Source organism: Triticum urartu, chromosome 7A (genome assembly GCF_056163025.1).
Source record: "Triticum urartu cultivar PI428250 chromosome 7A, HENAU_Tu73, whole genome shotgun sequence".
NCBI classification, from domain to species: Eukaryota; Viridiplantae; Streptophyta; class Magnoliopsida; order Poales; family Poaceae; genus Triticum; species Triticum urartu.
In genome coordinates this window covers 291,249,279-291,268,487 of record NC_141879.1, presented here as the reverse complement: position 1 = coordinate 291,268,487, position 19,209 = coordinate 291,249,279, and positions in this window count along the sequence as shown.

Below are 19,209 nucleotides of genomic sequence, written 5' to 3'. Positions count from 1 at the left end.
CGGTTTGTGAGGGGTGTGTCCAAACTTTCATCAAACATGCCAATTTTTTTACCACATCATCTTGGTGGCATGACATTACATCAACCAAGGTTTCATGTGTTTCTGATATTTTTTAAATTTTTTTGAATTAAAATTCCATGTCACTCCATGCATACATATGCATGTGTCCATGTCGTGAGACAAATATGTTTGAAAAATCCTTCTAATATACTGCACATGGAATTAACTCGCACACAAGTACACAAATATGATTTGTCAAACCGTTATGGCTAGGCGTTGCATGTAGATGTAGTTCAAATTTGAATTAAATGGCTAGAAAATCACTTAAATGTCTTTAAAATGTCAAATGAACCCTATAATTTTCCAAAATTTCACATTACAGTTGTAGTAGTACACGTTAAACATAGAAAAAATTGAAGGCCATAAGAGGAAGCTATCTCCTGTTCGTCATCAAACATGCATTGTTCCCTCTCGGAACCACGAGTCTTCTAGTGAGTTGCTTTGGTTTGTGAGGGGGGTGTGTCCAAACTTTCGTCAAACATGCCCAATTTTTTTTCACATCATCCTGGTGGCATGAAATTATATCAACCAAGGTTTCATGTGTTTCTGATTTTTTTTCGAATTAAAATGCCATGTCACTCCATGCTTAATTGTGTCATAGCCTTGAGACCAATATGTTTGAAAATTCCTTCTAATTTACTACACACGGAATTAAATCGCACACAAGTACACAAAATATGAGTTTTCAAACCGTTATGGTTAGCTGTTGCATGTACATGTAGTTCAAATTTTAATTACGGTCATTAAATGGCTAGAAAATCACTTAAATGTCTTAAAAGGTCAAATGACCCCTGAAATTTTCCAAAATTTGACATGAAAGTTGTATTAGTACTACAAAATTTCTCGTACATTCAAAACACCATCCGTTGCCACTGTACTCCAAATTCGTCTTTCATAGCTAATAAAAAATATCTACAACATCACACACAGTTGTTTTCGAGAAACCGTTTGCGATGAAAATATCTGGGTCTATTTAAGTCTCCCTTCTTAAGCTTCGCCGGCTCGTCTGCTCTAGTGTCGGCAACCCTCGAATCCACGATTCCCGACCCCCATTCCCGCACCCCCTTCTTGCAAAGATGACGTCGTGGAAACGCTTCGTGAAGGCCCGTACGATGGCCGCGCCCCCCCCCCGAGTGCCGCCTGCGCCGAGAGCGCAGCCGCCTACGCCGAGAGTGCCGCCGCATCCGCATTGAGCGCGGCCGCTTTCACCGAGAGGGCGTCTGCGACACCCGACAGGGCAGCTGCATCAGCCGAGACGGCTGCAGCTACTGCTGCGACGGCGGCTGCAAACGCAGAGAGCGCTTGAGCTGTCGTCCGTGCCGCTGATGTCGCCATGGCTCGGGTCGAGGCCATCCACACCATGATCGAGGATGCACACGCCACCTCGGACTCCAGCATGCAACCCACGTCTGAAAAGGTGGCGGCAGCCATGGAGCACCTGCTTCCTCATGAGGTCGCCGAGCGGGAGCTGGAGATGCAGGAGGCGGCGGAGATCGAGGAGCGCCGGGAGGAGGAGTTGCGCGTGGCCGAGGTCGAGGTAGAGAAGAGTCTGTCCATGGAGGAATCAGCGGTGGAGTACCAACGTGAGCTCTGGCATAGCCACTACTACGAGTACTACAACCTTGAGGGCGGCGCCGAGGACGAGGACGAGGACGCGGTCGACTTCAGCAGGGGGGCGCGGAGTCCACCAACGTCAGCATGTCGCCAGGACAAGTCATCGACGTCTCATCTCACACCGGCAATGCATAGGGCCGCGCGGCGGCAAATTTGTTAAAATTATGCGTACTTAGGCTTTGTTTTTAATGCTGGTCTTTTGTTAGAGCAATGTTTAGGTCAACTAGCTTTATTTAATTACTAAAATTGCTCGATTCAGTAAGTGTGGTCTGTCTGCTGTACACTCTTTTGTGTGCCTAAATTAGCAAGCGATGTTAAATTATGCAATGACGTACCCGGGGGAATTTTCACCAAAATTTGAATTATCAAACTCATCCCATGCGTGTAAAGCATAAGAATCATTTGCGATGCACACAATCATTCAAAGTGAATGGTCCGGCGGCACCGCGCACAAAGTTTCCCTGGACATTTCCAAAATTTTGGCCTAGCGCCAAAATATCTACCCCCACCCCCTTCCCCAACCCCTTTTCTCCCCGACCACAAGTCACATTTCCCCTGTTTCCTCCTTCCTTCCTTCCTTCTAAGCTATAGCCGCTTCCTCGCTCTCGCCATCTCGCATCCTACCGCCGGGGTCGCCATGGTCTTCTTCAAAGACCTCTTCAGCGGTTCCTCCTCCTCCGACTACTCCTTCACCACCCGGGTATGCCTCTCTTCTCTCTCTCTCTCGGTCTATGACTTGGAATGAAGGATTTTTACCCGGCAGTCGATTTGAGTCATTTCTTCCTCTTGTAGCTCCCTAAGACCATCAGTGGCAACGAATGGAGCGGGGTTGCTGAAGATCTATCTGCTCATTGTCACCATCAATCTCCATGCGTGAAGCTAGTTGCATTTGATTCTATGGACAGTGGAAGGAAGTTCCTGGCATGTGCAAAGAAGGTTAGACCCTCTTTCGTTGTTACAAATCATTTGTTAGATGTGATTCAGACACTGTCACGGTCCCAACCCATTCATACCACACCTTCAACCAAACGCATCCTAAGATAGTGTCACAGTTTATACCTAGTATCTTAAATTGTTGCCATCTCATCAGCGGTGCCATTAGAAAATTATTTGGCACCGCTTCAGCAGTTTGTGCAGCCAACTTTGGTCCACACATCCGAGCAGCCAAGCAGTAAAATACTAAATCTTTATGGCGCAAAGGAACTGGGCATCGGAGCAACTACGTGCTCCGGAGTCCGGGTCCCTGATTTTTTTCCGCTGCATCGGCTCGCCAGTGTAGGGCACCGGTGCGAGATGTAGAAAGAGTTGTCTTTACCCTAATTTTGGCATACATAGTGGACGGCCTTAGTGCTATTAGTTCTATGTTACTAAATTTGTGCATGTAAACACCTGCTAGTATCAATTTGCTGTCATCCGAACATTGTCGCTATGTTGTTGTAGTTATATTTACCTTCCTCATAAAATTTTTAATTTTTTATTTATTGTACATGAGTAAGAACTTGTAGCGTCGTTGTAGTTAATTATAGCTTCTGATGTTCCAAATTTGGTTGTTGTCTCAGTACCAATTATTTCATTTGCACATTGATCTTTTTGAGAAGATATGTCATAATTAACATGTTTCTTTAGTTTTTCAAAATAAGCATTGGTAATTTTCTATGTTGCTATAAACCCATTTCCCCTACAATTGTTAGTGATCTAGTTTTAAATATTATAGGATGAACGGAAGTGTTCTTACTTGGAGTGGGTTGATCTAGAGTGGCCACAGTCTTTGAAGATGTGTGTAGCGAAGCTCTGGAGCATGTATGAGGAAGAGAACACATGTAGGCTTAGAGAAAGTGTTGTCAACGATGAAGCATATTTCAAGATGCGGGATAAAAAGTTGAAGGTGGAGAATGAGCTCAGATTTAAAAATCAGACTTTGCTAAGGTGGTGTTAGCGAAGGAGGAGGCACTTTCCTAGTTGGCCCGTGCAAAACGGGTTCTTACTGAACTAAAAGCAGAGGTGTATAAGACGAGCTTGGATGATCTCAATTAGGGAAATGAATATATTGTTCTTATGAAGTTGAACTAGCTATATGTTGTACTGTGTTGTTTTCATGTAGCTACCGTACTATGATGTTATAATATATTTATGTGCCTGATATGAAATTGGCAAACAGCCGTTCGATATGAAATGTGAATTTGCGTAATACTGGAATTATTAATTTTAAACTAATAAACCTGCTAAATGTGTCATGGACCTTTGCAAACGGTTCTAGCAGTAAAAGCGCTTGCGATGGATAGCCCAATGCCACATAGTTTTCTTCATCAAATAGTGTGTGATATAGTTGATAAAAGCAAACAGTTAACCATGGAAAACCGTGTGTGATAGTTACACCTTTCACACACGAGCCTACACATAAAACTGTGTGGGATGTACGTCAGAACGGAAACGTGTTCCTTGGATTGATAGTGTGGGATGTACATAAGAACGGAAACGTATTCCTTGGATTGACTATGTGTGATATACATACAAACGGAAATGTTTTTTGGGATTCACCGTGTGGGATATACATACCTACGGAAATGATTTACTCGGATTACCGTGTGCGATCTACATACCTACGAAAATGATTGGGTTTAGATGCCTCGCTCGATCGCACATGGCCCCAGCCAGGGTCCCAGGAGGGCCTATCCCCGACGATTTCTGGGTCGTGTGTGAAGGACACCCTACCGCACACACTCACTTGGCGACGGTTCCAAATGACGTCACAGAAAGGGGTTAAAACCCATTTGTTTAAGACCGACGCGCACCAGTGAATGTCCAATGGTGACAACGGGTTGAATCCGTAGACGACCTCGAAGGGGGACTTGCTGGTAGTCGAATGTCTTGCATGGTTGTAGGCGTACTCGGCGATCGGTAGGCACTCTTCCCACTCCTTGATGTTCCTCTTGATCAACACGCGTAGTAGGGTGGAGAGTGTTCGGTTCGTCACTTCCGTTTGGCCGTTGGTTTGTGGATGGTATGTCATGGAGAATAGTAGCTTGATTCCGAACTTGGCGCATAGGGTCTTCCAAAAGTAACTCAAGAACTTGACGTCGCGGTCCGAGACAATTATCTTTGGCACTCCATGCAGGCGTAAGATTTCCCTACAAAAGAGATTTGCAACATGTGAAGCATCATCTATCTTGTTGCATGGTATAAAATGAGCCATTTTAGAGAATCGGTCCACAACAACAAACACGTAATCTTTGCCATTTCTAGTTCTAGGCAAACCAAGCACAAAATCCATGCTAATATCTTCCCATGGGTGATATGGAATTGGAAGGGGTGTATATACACCGTGAGATTGAGCTTTGGACTTAGCTTTGCGACATGTCGAACATCGAGTGGTGAAGCGTGTGTTGGGGAACATAGTATTTCAAAACTTTCCTACGACCACGCAAGATCTATCTAGGAGATGCATAGCAATGAGAGGGGAGAGTATATCTACGTACCCTCGTAGACCGAAAGCGGAAGCGTTCAGTAATGCGGTTGATGTAGTCGAACGTCTTCGTGATCCAACCGATCAAGTACCGAACGCACGGCACCTCCGCGATCTACACACGTTCAGCTCAGTGACGTCCCTCGTACTCTTGATCCATCTGAGGCCGAGGGTGAGTTGCGTTAACACGATGGCGTGTTGACGGTGATGATGAAGTTACCGATGCAGGGCTTCGCCTAAGCACTGCGACAATATGGCCGAGGTGGAAAACTATGGAGGGGGCACCGCACACGGCTAAAGATCAACTTGTGTGTCTATGGGGTGCCCCCTCCCCCGTATATAAAGGAGGGGAGGAGGAGGAGGCCGGACTGTCACAAGGGGCGTGACTAAGGGGGGAATCCTACTCCTAGTAGGAGTAGGTTCCCCCCTTTCCTAGTCCAACTAGGAGAAGAAGGAAGGAGAGGGAGAGGGAAAGAGGGGCCGCGCCCCCCTCCCCTTGTCCTATTCAGACTCCCCTTGGGGGGCGCCACCTCCTGGCTGCGGCCCTCTCTCTCCCCTAAGGCCCACTAAGGCCCATAACTTCCCCCGGGGGGTCCGGTAACCCTCCGACACCCCGGTTTTATCCGAAACTATCCAGAACACTTCCGGTGTCCGAATAACATGGTCCAATACATCAATCTGTATGTCTTGACCATTTCGAGACTCCTTGTCATATCCGTGATCACATCCGGGACTCCAAACAACCTTCGGTACATCAAATCACATAACTCACAATACATATCATCATCGAACGTTAAGCGTGCGGACCCTACGGGTTTGAGAACTATGTAGAAATGACCGAGACTCATCTCCTGTCAATAACCAATAGAGGAACCTGGATGTTCATATTGTTTACTACATATTCTATGAAGATCTTTATCGGTCAAACCGCATAACAACATACGCTGTTCCCTTTGTCATTGGTATGTTACTTGCCCGAGATTCGATCATCGGTATCATCATAACTAGTTCAATCTCATTACCGGCAAGTCTCTTTACTCGTTCTGTAATGCATCATCCCGCAACTAACTCATTAGTCACATTGCTTGCAAGGCTCATAGTGATGTGCATTACCGAGAGGCCCCAGAGATACCTCTCCGATACACAGAGTGGCAAATCCTAATCTTGATCTATGCCAACTCAACAAACACCATCGGAGACACTTGTAGAGCATCTTTATAATCACCCAGTTACGTTGTGAAGTTTGATAGAACACAAGGTGTTCCTCCGGTATTCGGGAGTTGCATAATCTCATAGTCATAGGAACATGTATAAGTCATGAAGAAAGCAATAGCAATAAACTAAACGATCATAGTGCTAAGCTAATGGATGGGTCTAGTCCATCACATCATTCTCTAATGATGTGATCCCGTTCATCAAATGAAAACACATGTCTATGGCTAGGAAACTTAACCATCTTTGATTAACGAGCTAGTCAAGTAGAGGCATACTAGGGACACTTTGTTTGTGTATGTATTCACACATGTACTAAGTTTCCGGTTAATACAATTCTAGCATGAATAATGAACATTTATCATGATATAAGGAAATATAAATAACAACTTTATTATTGCCTCTAGGGCATATTTCCTTTAGTCTCCCACTTGCACTAGAGTCAATAATCTAGATTACACAGTAATGATTCTAACACCCATGGAGTCTTGGTGTTGATCATGTTTTGCTCGTGAGAGAGGCTTAGTCAACAGGTCTGCAACATTTAGATCTGTATGTATCTTGCAAATTTCTATGTCTCCCTCCTCAACTTGATCGCGGATGGAATTGAAGCGTCTCTTGATGTGCTTGGTTCTCTTGTGAAATTTGGATTCCTTTGCCAAGGCAATTGCACCAGTATTGTCACAAAAGATGTTCATTGGACCTGATGCACTAGGTATTACACCTAGATCAGATATGAACTCCTTCATCCAGACTCCTTCATTTGCTGCTTCTGAAGCAGCTATGTATTCCGCTTCACACATAGATCCCGCCACGACGCTCTGCTTAGAATTGCACCAACTGACAGCTCCACCATTCAATAAAAATACGTATCCGGTTTGTGACTTAGAGTCATCTGGATCAGTGTCAAAGCTCGCATCGACGTAACTGTTTACGACAAGCTCTTTGTCACCTCCATAAACGAGAAACATATCCTTAGTCCTTTTCAGGTATTTCAGGATGTTCTTGATCGCTGTCCAGTGATCCACTCCTGCATTACTTTGGTACCTACCTGCTAAACTAATAGCAAGGCACACATCGGGTCTGGCACACAGCATTGCATACATGATAGAACCTATGGCTGAGGCATAGGGAATGACTTTCATTTTCTCTCTATCTTCTGCAATGGTCGGGCATCGAGTCTGACTCAACTTCACACCTTGTAACATAGGCAAGAACCCTTTATTTGCTTGATCCATTTTGAACTTCTTCAAAACTTTATCAAGGTATGTGGTTTGTGAAAGTCCAATTAAGCGTTTTGATCTATCTCTATAGATTTTGATGCCCAATATATAAGCAGCTTCACCGAGGTCTTTCATTGAAAAAAATCTTATTCAAGTATCCTTTTATGCTATTCAGAAATTCAGTATCATTTCCGATCAACAATATGTCATCCACATATAATATCAGAAATGCTACAGAGCTCCCACTCACTTTCTTGTAAATACAGGCTTCTCCAAAAGTCTGTATAAAACCATATGCTTTGATCACACTATCAAAGCGTATATTCCAACTCCAAGATGCTTGCACCAGTCCATAAATGGATCGCTGGAGCTTGCACACTTTGTTAGCACCTTTTGGATTGACAAAACCTTCCGGTTGCATCATATACAATTCTTCTTTAAGATATCCATTAAGGAATGCAGTTTTGACATCAATTTGCCAAATTTCATAATCATAAAATGCGGCAATTGCTAACATGATTCGGACGGACTTAAGCATCGCTGCGGGTAAGAAGGTCTCATTGTAGTCAACTCCTTGAACTTGTCAAAAACCTTTCACAACAAGTCGAGCTTTATAGACAGTAATATTACCGTCAGCATCAGTCTTCTTCTTGAAGATCCATTTATTCTCTATGGCTTGCCGATCATCGGGCAAGTCAACCAAAGTCCACACTTTGTTCTCATACATGGATCCCATCTCAGATTTCATGGACTAAAGCCATTTCACGGAATCTGGGCTCATCATCGCTTCCTCATAGTTCGTAGGTTCGTCATGGTCAAGTAACATGACTTCCAGAATAGGATTATCGTACCACTCTGGTGCGGATCTTACTCTGGTTGACCTACGAGGTTTGGTAGTAACTTGATGAGAAGTTTCATGATCATCATCATTATCTTCCTCACTAATTGGTGTAGGAATCACTGGAACTGATTTCTGTGATGAACTACTTTCCAATAAGGGAGAAGGTACAGTTACCTCATCAAGTTCTACTTTCCTCCCACTCACTTCTTTCGAGAGAAACTCCTTCTCTAGAAAGGATCCATTCTTAGCAACAAATATCTTGCCTTCGGATCTGTGATAGAATGTGTACCCAACAGTCTCCTTTGGGTATCCTATGAAGACACATTACTCCGATTTGGGTTCGAGCTTATCAGGTTGAAGCTTTTTCACATAAGCATCATAGCCCCAAACTTTAAGAAATGAAAACTTGGGTTTCTTGCCAAACCACAGTTCATATGGTGTCGTCTCAGCGGATTTCAATGGTGCCTTATTTAACGTGAATGCAGCCATCTCTAAAGCCTAACCCCAAAATGAAGCGGTAAATCAGTAAGAGACATCATAGATCGCACCATATCTAAGTGAGGTTACGACATTCGGACACACCATTACGTTGTGGTGTTCCAGGTGGTGTGAGTTGCGAAACTATTCTGCATTGTTTCAAATGAAGACCAAACTCATAACTCAAATATTCACCTCCACGATCAGACCGTAGAAACTTAATTTTCTTGTTACGATGATTTTCCACTTCACTCTAAAATTCTTTGAACTTTTCAAATGTTTCATACTTATGTTTCATCAAGTAGATATACCCATATCTGCTCAAATCATCTGTGAAGGTCAGAAAATAATGATACCCGCCACGAGCATCAACACTCATCGGACCGCATACATCAGTATGTATTATTTCCAATAAGTCGGTTGCTCCTTCCATTGTTCCAGAGAACGGATTCTTAGTCATCTTGCCCATGAGGCATGGTTCGCAAGCATCAAGTGATTCATAATCAAGTGGTTCCAAAAGCCCATCAGCATGGAGTTTCTTCATGCGCTTTACACCAATATGACCTAAACGGCAGTGCCACAAATAAGTTGCACTATCATTATTAAACTTATATATTTTGGCTTCAATACTATGAATATGTGTATCACTACTATCGAGATTCAATAAAAATAGACCACTCATCAAGGGTGCATGACCATAAAAGATATTACTCATATAAATAGAACAACCATTATTCTCTGATTTAAATGAATAACCATCTCGCATCAAACAAGATCCAGATATAATGTTCATGCTTAACATTGGCACCAAATAACAATTATTCAGGTCTAATACTAATCCCGAAGGTAGATGTAGAGGTAGCGTGCCGACCGTGATCACATTGACTTTGGAACCATTTCCCACGCGCATCGTCACCTCATCCTTAGCCAATCTTCGCTTAATCCGTAGCCCCTGTTTCGAGTTGCAAATATGATCAACAGAACCAGTATCAAATACCCAAGCGCTACTGCGAGCATTAGTAAGGTAGACATCAATAACATGTAGATCAAATATACCTTTCACTTTTCCATCCTTCTTATTCGCCAAATACTTAGGGCAGTTTCGCTTTCAGTAACCAGTCCCTTTGCAATAGAAGCACTCAGTCTCAAGTTTAGGTCCAAACTTGGGCTTCTTCACTTGAGCAGCAACTTGTTTGCCATTCTTCTTGAAGTTCCCCTTCTCCCCTTTGCCCTTCTTCTTGAAACCAGTGGTCTTGTTGACCATAAACACTTGATGCTCCTTCTTGATTTCTACCCGCAGCTTTTAGCATTGCGAAGAGCTTGGGAATTGTCTTATCCATCCCTTGCATATTATAGTTCATCATGAAGCTTTTGTAGATTGGTGGCAGTGATTGAAGAACTCTGTCAATGACACTATCATCAGGAATATTAACTCCCAGTTGAGTCAAGTGGTTGTGGTACCCAGACATTCTGAGTATATGTTCACTGACAGAACTATTCTCCTCCATTTTGCAGCTATAGAACTTATTGGAGACTTCATATCTCTCAATTCGGGCATTTGCTTGAAATATTAACTTCAAATCCTGGAACATCTCATATGCTCCATGACGTTCAAAACGTCGTTGAAGTCCCGATTCTAAGCCGTAAAGCATGGCACACTGAACTATCGAGTAGTCATCAGCTTTGCTCTACCAGACGCTCATAACATCTGGAGTTGCTCCTGCAGCGGGCTTTGCATCTAGCGGTGCTTCCAGGACGTAATTCTTCTATGCAGCAATGAGGATAATCCTCGAGTTACGGACCTAGTCCGTGTAGTTGCTACCATCATCTTTCAACTTAGCTTTCTCTAGGAACGCATTAAAATTCAAAGGAACAGTAGCACGTGCCATTTATCTACAACAACATAGACATGCAAAATACTATCAGGTACTAAGTTCATGATAAACTAAAGTTGACTTAATCGTATTACTTAATAACTCCCACTTAGATAAACATCCCTCTAGTCATCTAGATGATCACGTGATCCATATCAACTAAACCATGTCCGATCATCACGTGAGATGGAGAAGTTTTCAATGGTGAACATCACTATGTTGATCATATCTACTATATGATTCATGCTCGACCTTTCGGTCTCAGTGTTCCGAGGCCATATCTGCATATGTTAGGCTCGTCAGGCTTAACCTGAGTATTTTGCTTGTGCAAAACTGGCTTGCACCCGTTGTATATGAACATAGAGCTTATCACACCCAATCATCATGTGGTGTCTCGGCACGACGAACTGTATCAACGGTGCATACTCAGGGAAAACACTTATACCTTGAAATTTAGTGAGAGATCATCTTATAATGCTACCGCTGTGCTAAGTAAAATAAGATGCATAGAAAGATAAACATCACGTGCAATCAAAATAAGTGATATGATATGGCCATCATCATCTTGTGCCTTTGATATCCATCTTCAAAGCACCGTCATGATCACCATTGTCACTGGCTTGACACCTTTATCTCCATCGTAGCATCGTTGTCGTATCGCCAACTATTGCTTCCACAACTATTGCTACCGCTTAGTGATAAAGTAAAGAAATTACATGGCGATTGCATTTCATACAATAAAGCGACAACCATATGGCTCCTGCCAGTTGCCGATAACTTTGTTACAAAACATGATCATCTCATACAACAATTTATATAATCAAGTCTTGACCATATCACATCACAACATGCCCTGCAAAAACAAGTTAGACGTCCTCTACTTTGTTGTTGCAAGTTTTACGTGGCTGCTACGGGCTTAGGAAGAACCGTTCTTACCTACGCATCAAAAACCACAACGATTTTTCATCAAGTGTGTTGTTTTAACCTTCAACAAGGACCGGGCATAGTCACACTCGATTCAACTAAAGCTGGAGAAACAGACACCAACTAGCACGTCGGTAGAACCAGTCTCATGAACGCGGTCATGTAATGTCGGTCTGGGCCGCTTCATCCAACAATACCGCTGAATCAAAGTATGACATGCTGGTAAGCAGTATGACTATTATCGCCCACAACTCTTTGTGTTCTACTCATGCATATAACATCTACGCATAGACCTGGCTCGGATGCCACTGTTGGGGAACGCGGTATTTCAAAATTTTCCTATGATCACGCAAGATCTATCTAGGAGATGCATAGCAACGAGAGGGAAGAGTATGTCTATGTACCCTCGTAGACCGAAAGCGGAAGCGTTAAGTAACGCAGTTGATGTAGTCGAACGTCTTCGCGATCCAACCGATCAAGTACCGAACGCACGACACCCCCGTGATCTACACACGTTCATCTCGGTGACGTACCTCATACTCTTGATCCAACTGAGGCCGAGGGTGAGTTGTGTCAGCACGACGGCGTGTTGACGGTAATGATGAAGTTACCGATGCAGGGCTTCGCCTAAGCACTACGACAATATGACTGAGGTGGAAAATTGTGGAGGGGGACACCGCACACGGCTAAAGATCAACTTGTGTGTCTATGGGGTGCCCCCTCCCCCGAATATAAAGGAGGGGAGGAGGAGGCCGGACTGCCACAAGGGGTGCGCCCAAGGGGGGAATCCTACTCCTAGTAGGAGTAGGTTCCCCCCTTTCCTAGTCCAACTAGGAGAAGAAGGAAGGAGATGGAGAGGGAGATGGAAAGAGGGGCTGGGCTCCCCTCCCCTTGACCTATTCGGACTTCCCTTGGGGGGCGCTACCTCCTGGCTGTGGCCTCTCTCTCCCCTAAGGCCCACTAAGACCCAGAACTTCCCGGGGGGTTCCGGTAACCCTCTGGCACTCCAGTTTTATTTGAAACTATCCGGAACACTTCCGGTGTCCGAATAACATGGTCCAATATATCAATCTTTATGTCTCAACCATTTCGAGACTCCTCATCATATCCGTGATCACATCAGGGACTCCAAACAACCTTTGGTACATCAAATCACATAACTCACAATACATATCATCATCGAACATTACACGTGTGGACCCTACGGGTTCGAAACTATGTAGACATGACCGAGACTCATCTCCAGTCAATAACCAATAGCGGAACCTGGATGTTCATATTGGTTCCTACATATTCTACAAAGATCTTTATCGGTCAAACCGCATAATACATACGTTGTTCCCTTTGTCATCGGTATGTTACTTGCCCAAGATTCGATGTAATAGCGTTCCCAAGATGTATGCGTCAAACATTTGGCATAAGGAATAGCAAAAGTAGGATCATGCACATATAAGTCTTTTATGTGTTCAAAGCCTATGACATTCAATTCAAGTTGAGTAACAAGCATGCATATATGGGAAAGCGCATCCACCATGACATTTTCCTTGCCTTTAATATACTTGATGACATAAGGAAATGACTCAATGAATTCACTCTGTTTAGCATGATGCTTGTTCAACTTAGTTTGACCCTTAAGGTATTTAAGCGTTTCATGATCGGTATGAATGATAAATTCATGAGGACAAAGATAATGTTCCCATTCATGCAAAACTCGCACTAAAGCATATAGCTCTTGTCATACATGGGGTAATTGAGTTGCGCTCCGGAAAGTTTCTCACTAAAGTAAGCTATGGGGTGCTTCTCTTGCGTTAACACACCTCCTATGCCATTACCACTAGCATCGCAATGAATTTCAAAAGGTTTGTCAAAGTTGGGTAATGCAAGCACGGGAGCATGAGTAAGAAAATTCTTAAGCTCAATGAATGCGGTATCTTGGGATGGTCCCCAAACAAAAGGCGCATTTTTCTTACTCAAAGCATGCAAAGGTGAAGCAATGGTGCTAAAATCCTTGACAAATCGACGATAGAAACCTGCTAAACCAAGGAAACTACGCACTTGTTGCAAGTTGGTTGGTTGAGGCCGAGTTTTAATAGCATCGATCTTAGATTCATCTACATGAACACCCTTAGAAGACACAACGAAACCCAAGAAAACAAGCTTGTCAACACCGAAAAGGCATTTGTCCATATTAGCATAAAGGTGCTCTTTTCTAAGAGTTTGTAGCACGGTCCTAAGGTGGGTTACATGATCTTTGAGAGATTTGCTAAACACAAGAATGCCATCAAAGTAGACCACAACAAATACACCAATATAGGGTCGAAAAACAAAATGCATGAGTCGCATGAAAGTACCGGGTGCTTCGGATAAACCCATTGGCATAACAGTCCATTCATATAAGCCAAACTTGGTCTTAAATGCAGTTTTCCATTCATCACCTTCTTGGATGCGTATTTGATAGTAGCCACTTTTAAGATCAATCTTAGAGAAAATGGTGGCTCCGCTAAGCTCATCAAGCATATCATCTAGGCGTGGTATGGGGTAACGATAACGCATGGTAATAGCATTGATAGGACGGCATGTGAATCATTTGAAGCATTTGAAGGAACTTGTCTTGATGGTCTCATCGGTTGGGGTAGATGATGATGAAGCTCTTGGCTTGAAGTTGCTTGTAGTAGGAGGATGACTTGAGGTTGTCGAAGTTTTCTTGTAACTTGACTTGTCGTCGTTGCTTGTAGATGGCTTGGTTGAGGTAGAAGATGCCGGAGTCATTGAAGCTTGATGGTTGGAGAAACCATGGGACTTGGATAAGAACTTGGCATATTTGAAGTCATCTTGCACTTGACGTTCCGCCTTGGTAGCTTGATGCACTAGCTCGATGAGGTTCGAGTATGGTTGGAAGTCGGCAATCTTCTTGATAGGATGATTGAATCCATTCAAGAAACGTGCCATACTTTGCTCATCATCTTCCGTGGCATTAGCTCATATCATGGCAATCTCCATTTCCTTGTAGTATTCTTCAACGCTCTTGGTTCCTTGCTTGAGGAGTTGGAGTTTCTTGAAGAGGTCGCGGTTGTAGTATGTTGGCAAGAAATGTGCTCTCATGACATCCTTCATTTGCGCCCAAGTAGTGATGGGTGGTTCACCTCTTGCCTCACAGCGCTCAGTGACTTGTTCCAACCAAATGAGGACGTAGTCTTGGAACTCAAGGGATGCCATCGCGATCTTCTTCTATTCCTCATAGTTGTGCAAGCGGAAGATTTTGTCAACCTTCAATGCCCATGAAAGGTACTCTTCGGGGTCATTGCTTCCATTGAACTTGGGCATGGTGAACTTTAGCTTTCCGTATCGTTGCTCTTCATTGTGTTGGGGTCGAGGGTGGTGACGTTCTTGACGAGGAGGATTGTCTCCCTCAACTTGCTCTTGTTGTGGAGGATTTCCATTGTCTTCTTACTCTTGGTGAACTTGGGGTTCTTGGCGAGGAGGACGTGGAACTTGACGATGCACTCGAGCTTGATAGTTCCTCTCTTGAACTTCTTCGCGAAGTACTTCTCGGTGCTCACAATTTTGCCGGTTGCGCATGGCTACGGCTCGATTTGAATCTCGGAGGGCACGTTGCGCCTCAAGTGCTTGAGCTTCTCACAATTGTTGTTCTTGATGTTGTGCCTCGACATCTTGTGCATCTTGGTGTAGACGCGCTCGCTCTTCCTCTTCTTGATGGCGTTGGCGTTGCCGTTCTCGTGCTTGCGCAAAAGTTGCTTGGTTTTGACGGTGTCGTTGCTCTTGAGAGGCGTTGTCGTGTAGAGGATTGCAGTTTGCTTGACGATCTTGGCGTGCGGCACATCGAAGAGTATTCGATGTCGGAGTACTTGAGCCGGAGATGGTGTCGTTGGAGTGTTGACTTGAGCGGCTCCTTCTTGAGTAGGACGACGAGGTAGAAGAGCGGTTGTCCATCATTGTTCGAATATCCTCCTTGAGAGATGCCATGGACGTGTCGAAGTAGTCTCGTGTACGTTGCTCGGTGAGTCGCAAGTCGGTGGCGAGGTTGTCGATGCGTTTGGTCATTGCTTGTTGCTCTTCATGCAAAGCTCGTTGTGCACCGAATAGGTGGCTCTTTGTGACGTAGGAAGACATGTTGTCGTCTTGCTCGATGAAGAGTGGGTTGGTAGAAGTACTTGGCCTATCCATCATTCCAAGCAAAATATGTGAGTGGGAGAAGGAGAAGAACTTATACCAAATGTACCTTGACTGATGTTGAAGATGGAACAATGATCACTCAAATGTGGAACAAGGAAATAGCACAAGTGGTACCAATTCTTGTCGGTTTCTCACACCTACACAAGTAAAAGCTTATGGTGGAGCTCGGTTAGGATGGTGGCACAAAATTTGATGCAATTGTTAGTGAGCTTCAATAATGTTGGAACAAAAATCACAAATTTGCAAATGCAACAAGTAGACCAATAGCAAAATATGGTACATGGGAACTCACACACGGAGAGATAAATGGGATCGTGCAACCAAGGAATGAGCTAAAATATGGAAACCACGAAAATGCTCTTGTTGCACAACACTAGAGAGACGCTAGCACGATTGCACAATAGGCGGATACGAAGACTTGTGCACAACCTACTAAGCAAAAATGCAACGACTTCTATCCCAAGTATGCTCTATGTATGGTGTTCCAATGATATGATCCAAGATGATCTAGAATGACAATCTTAATGTAGTATGATGCTATGGTTCTTGCTTAAAAGTTCTTTGCTTATCTTTTCTTTTGCTTAAAAGCTTGTTTAGCTCTTTCTCTTTTGAGCTCTTTTCTCATGCAATTCTTCACGAACCAAGATAGCAATTGTGTATGCGATGACAACTTTGTGACACAAAAAATGATACCAATATATGCACCAAAATGATATGGTATGTATGCTATGGGGAGTATGATCACTAAGGTGCACAAGTCACATTGCCGGCAATACTCAAAGGCTAGTCTCGATGGGTAAGATACGCAAAATTGGGCTATGGTGGTTATTAATGCAATGGCAAGATTGTATAATGATGATGTATCACGATACCAAGAAGAGGTTACCGTTCTTGCTTACGGTATGGTGTCAAAATGGTGGAGTGGTTGTTGTCGATGACGAATCCGTGGCGAAGATGAGGGGCGGTGATGTTGATGACGAACCGTCCCTAAGTAGCCGAAACACGTTAGGAAACGGGAACCACAACTCAAATTCTCAAAGCAAAATGTGGCAAAAATGTGTCAGAGTGCGAAGCAAGTCAGCAAGGGTGGTTGCGGAAAGCGAGTGTGGTATTGGGTTGTGTATGTGGAAGTGGAAGTGGAGAGGTGGTGGTGACCGAACTGAATTTTTTAGTTTCGTCAGGAAACGTCGGACATCCGGTGGTGGAGCGGTCGTCCGGTCGTTGGACGTCCGATGACTTGCGGACGTCCAGTGCCTGGGTGGTTTCGGGCATGGGATGAACACCTAGGGTTCGTGGTGGTGGAGGCAAAATCGGTCAAATCCGGGCGATTTTGTGGATGGAAAAGGTGGGGATGATGGGGGAAAGGTAGATCCACTCGTGGCAAAACAAATATATGGATCAAACCCAACAAAACTTCATCACACCACCAAATCACAAAAAAAAAATTGGGGCTATTTTTGGTGGGGATTTTTGAAATTGGGGAAGAACACAACAAAATCAAGCTAGAAAACGAAGAGGGGAGGCTCCGAAATCGTGATCAACGTGGCTCATGATACCAAGATGATGTAGGGTGGCACCCTAAACGGCCGATCTTTCACGAAAGGAGCGGATCCCAACGAGGAACACGAAGGACACGAGGGGAAACACGAGGAAAAATACGAGAGAATCACTCAAACCAACAAGAACGATCACACATATGCTAGATCCTCGAACACAAAAGAGATACACGATCTGAATCCAACAAAGGACGATACATAGGGTAACCGGTTCTTCTTCATGAGGAGGTCTTGATGTCTTCCCGTTTGGGGTCTTGAATCCAGGTGGATCTTCTCCGAAGAGGTGATGGTCCCTCGCGAAGGAGTAGATCCGGATGGATGAGCGAAGCTCTATCTCACATATGAGCTAACACAATGCTAACCCTAACTAGGAGGTGGAGGAGGTCTATTTAAGTGTTAGTGCAAATGAGGGCGAAGTGAAGGGGTACATGGGCCTCGGGCCCGGAACTGTGCGCAGACAGGTACCGGACGTCCGGTGGGTTACGGTCGTCCGGTGGCTCGTGGTTGTCTGGACGTCCGGTAGCTTCCGCACTTCCACTGGTTCTGGCTCGGTTGAGGTGGCACCGGATTTCCGAAGATGGCCGGTCGTCCGGTCGCGTCGGACGTCCGTTGTTTCGGCTCGGGTGCGGGGGCGCCGGTCGTCCGGTCCTGGCCGGACGTCCGCTCGCTGTAGCTTGCATTGGCCGGGGCCTGGACAGGCCGGGGCTTCAGGTGCCGGTCGTCCGGTGCCGGCCGGTCGTCCGGTGCCGGCCGGTCGTCCGGTGGCTATAGCTTCAATGGCAGCTCTTCTTCTTGGCACTTGGTGTCCTCGCCGTCTTGTCCGTTGGATGTAGCTGCTCCTTGGATTTCCTCCAAGTACCTGACTACACATAGTGTTTCCGCTTGAGGTAGCAGCCATGTCTCATGTATAGAAAGTGGTAGTTCGAAGAGGAGCGAGTTCACTTTATCTTCGATAGCCTTTGCTCGGGCTCTTGTCATTGGTCCAAGTGGTGTCGTAAGAGATGTAAGTAGGATCATGGGGATGACCTTGGGATGCTCCGCATCACCGCGGCTAGGGTGCCGCTCTTGAAGGAGGATCGGATCTTGGACAGGAGAATGAAATGAGCAACTGTTGTCAGTCAAATCTTTGAGGAGACAGCTCACAGGCACACATTGGCAAAGGAGAGCGGCCACATCATCTGGCTCCATTACAATGAGCCACAAGTTGATTTGGCGACAAAGAGGGAGCACATCATATTGTGCAAAATCGACATGGATATGATGACATTCACTGAGACGAATCATGTCATATTGAGTCTCCCCGACCTCAATGACAAGAATGGGACAAATACAAGGTTCATGTCATATTGAGTCTCCCCGACCTCAATGACAAGAATGGGACAAATACAAGGTCGCCGGACCATCATACTACCACATATAGAGGAAAGCCGGACCATCATACTACCACATATAGAGGAAAGTGGACTCGACACATATGCATGTGCCACGTGCACATCATTCACCATCGCACATTGCTTTTATTAGTACGAAGATGTCACTAATCGACTTTTCTACCCTATGTGACTTTGTAATGCAATGTTATCCCAAATTAGTGTTTTAATCACTCAAATTGAGTGTGATTATTGAGTTAATACAGCCAAAAAAGGGAAAGGGCAATAAAAGATATGGAGCCTACATTACAACGACTTTTGCGCACAGCCGCCACAGCCTTCAAATCCATATGAAGCTCGCTCCATATGCATTATGGCAATTGTTCATATGGCAACTCTGC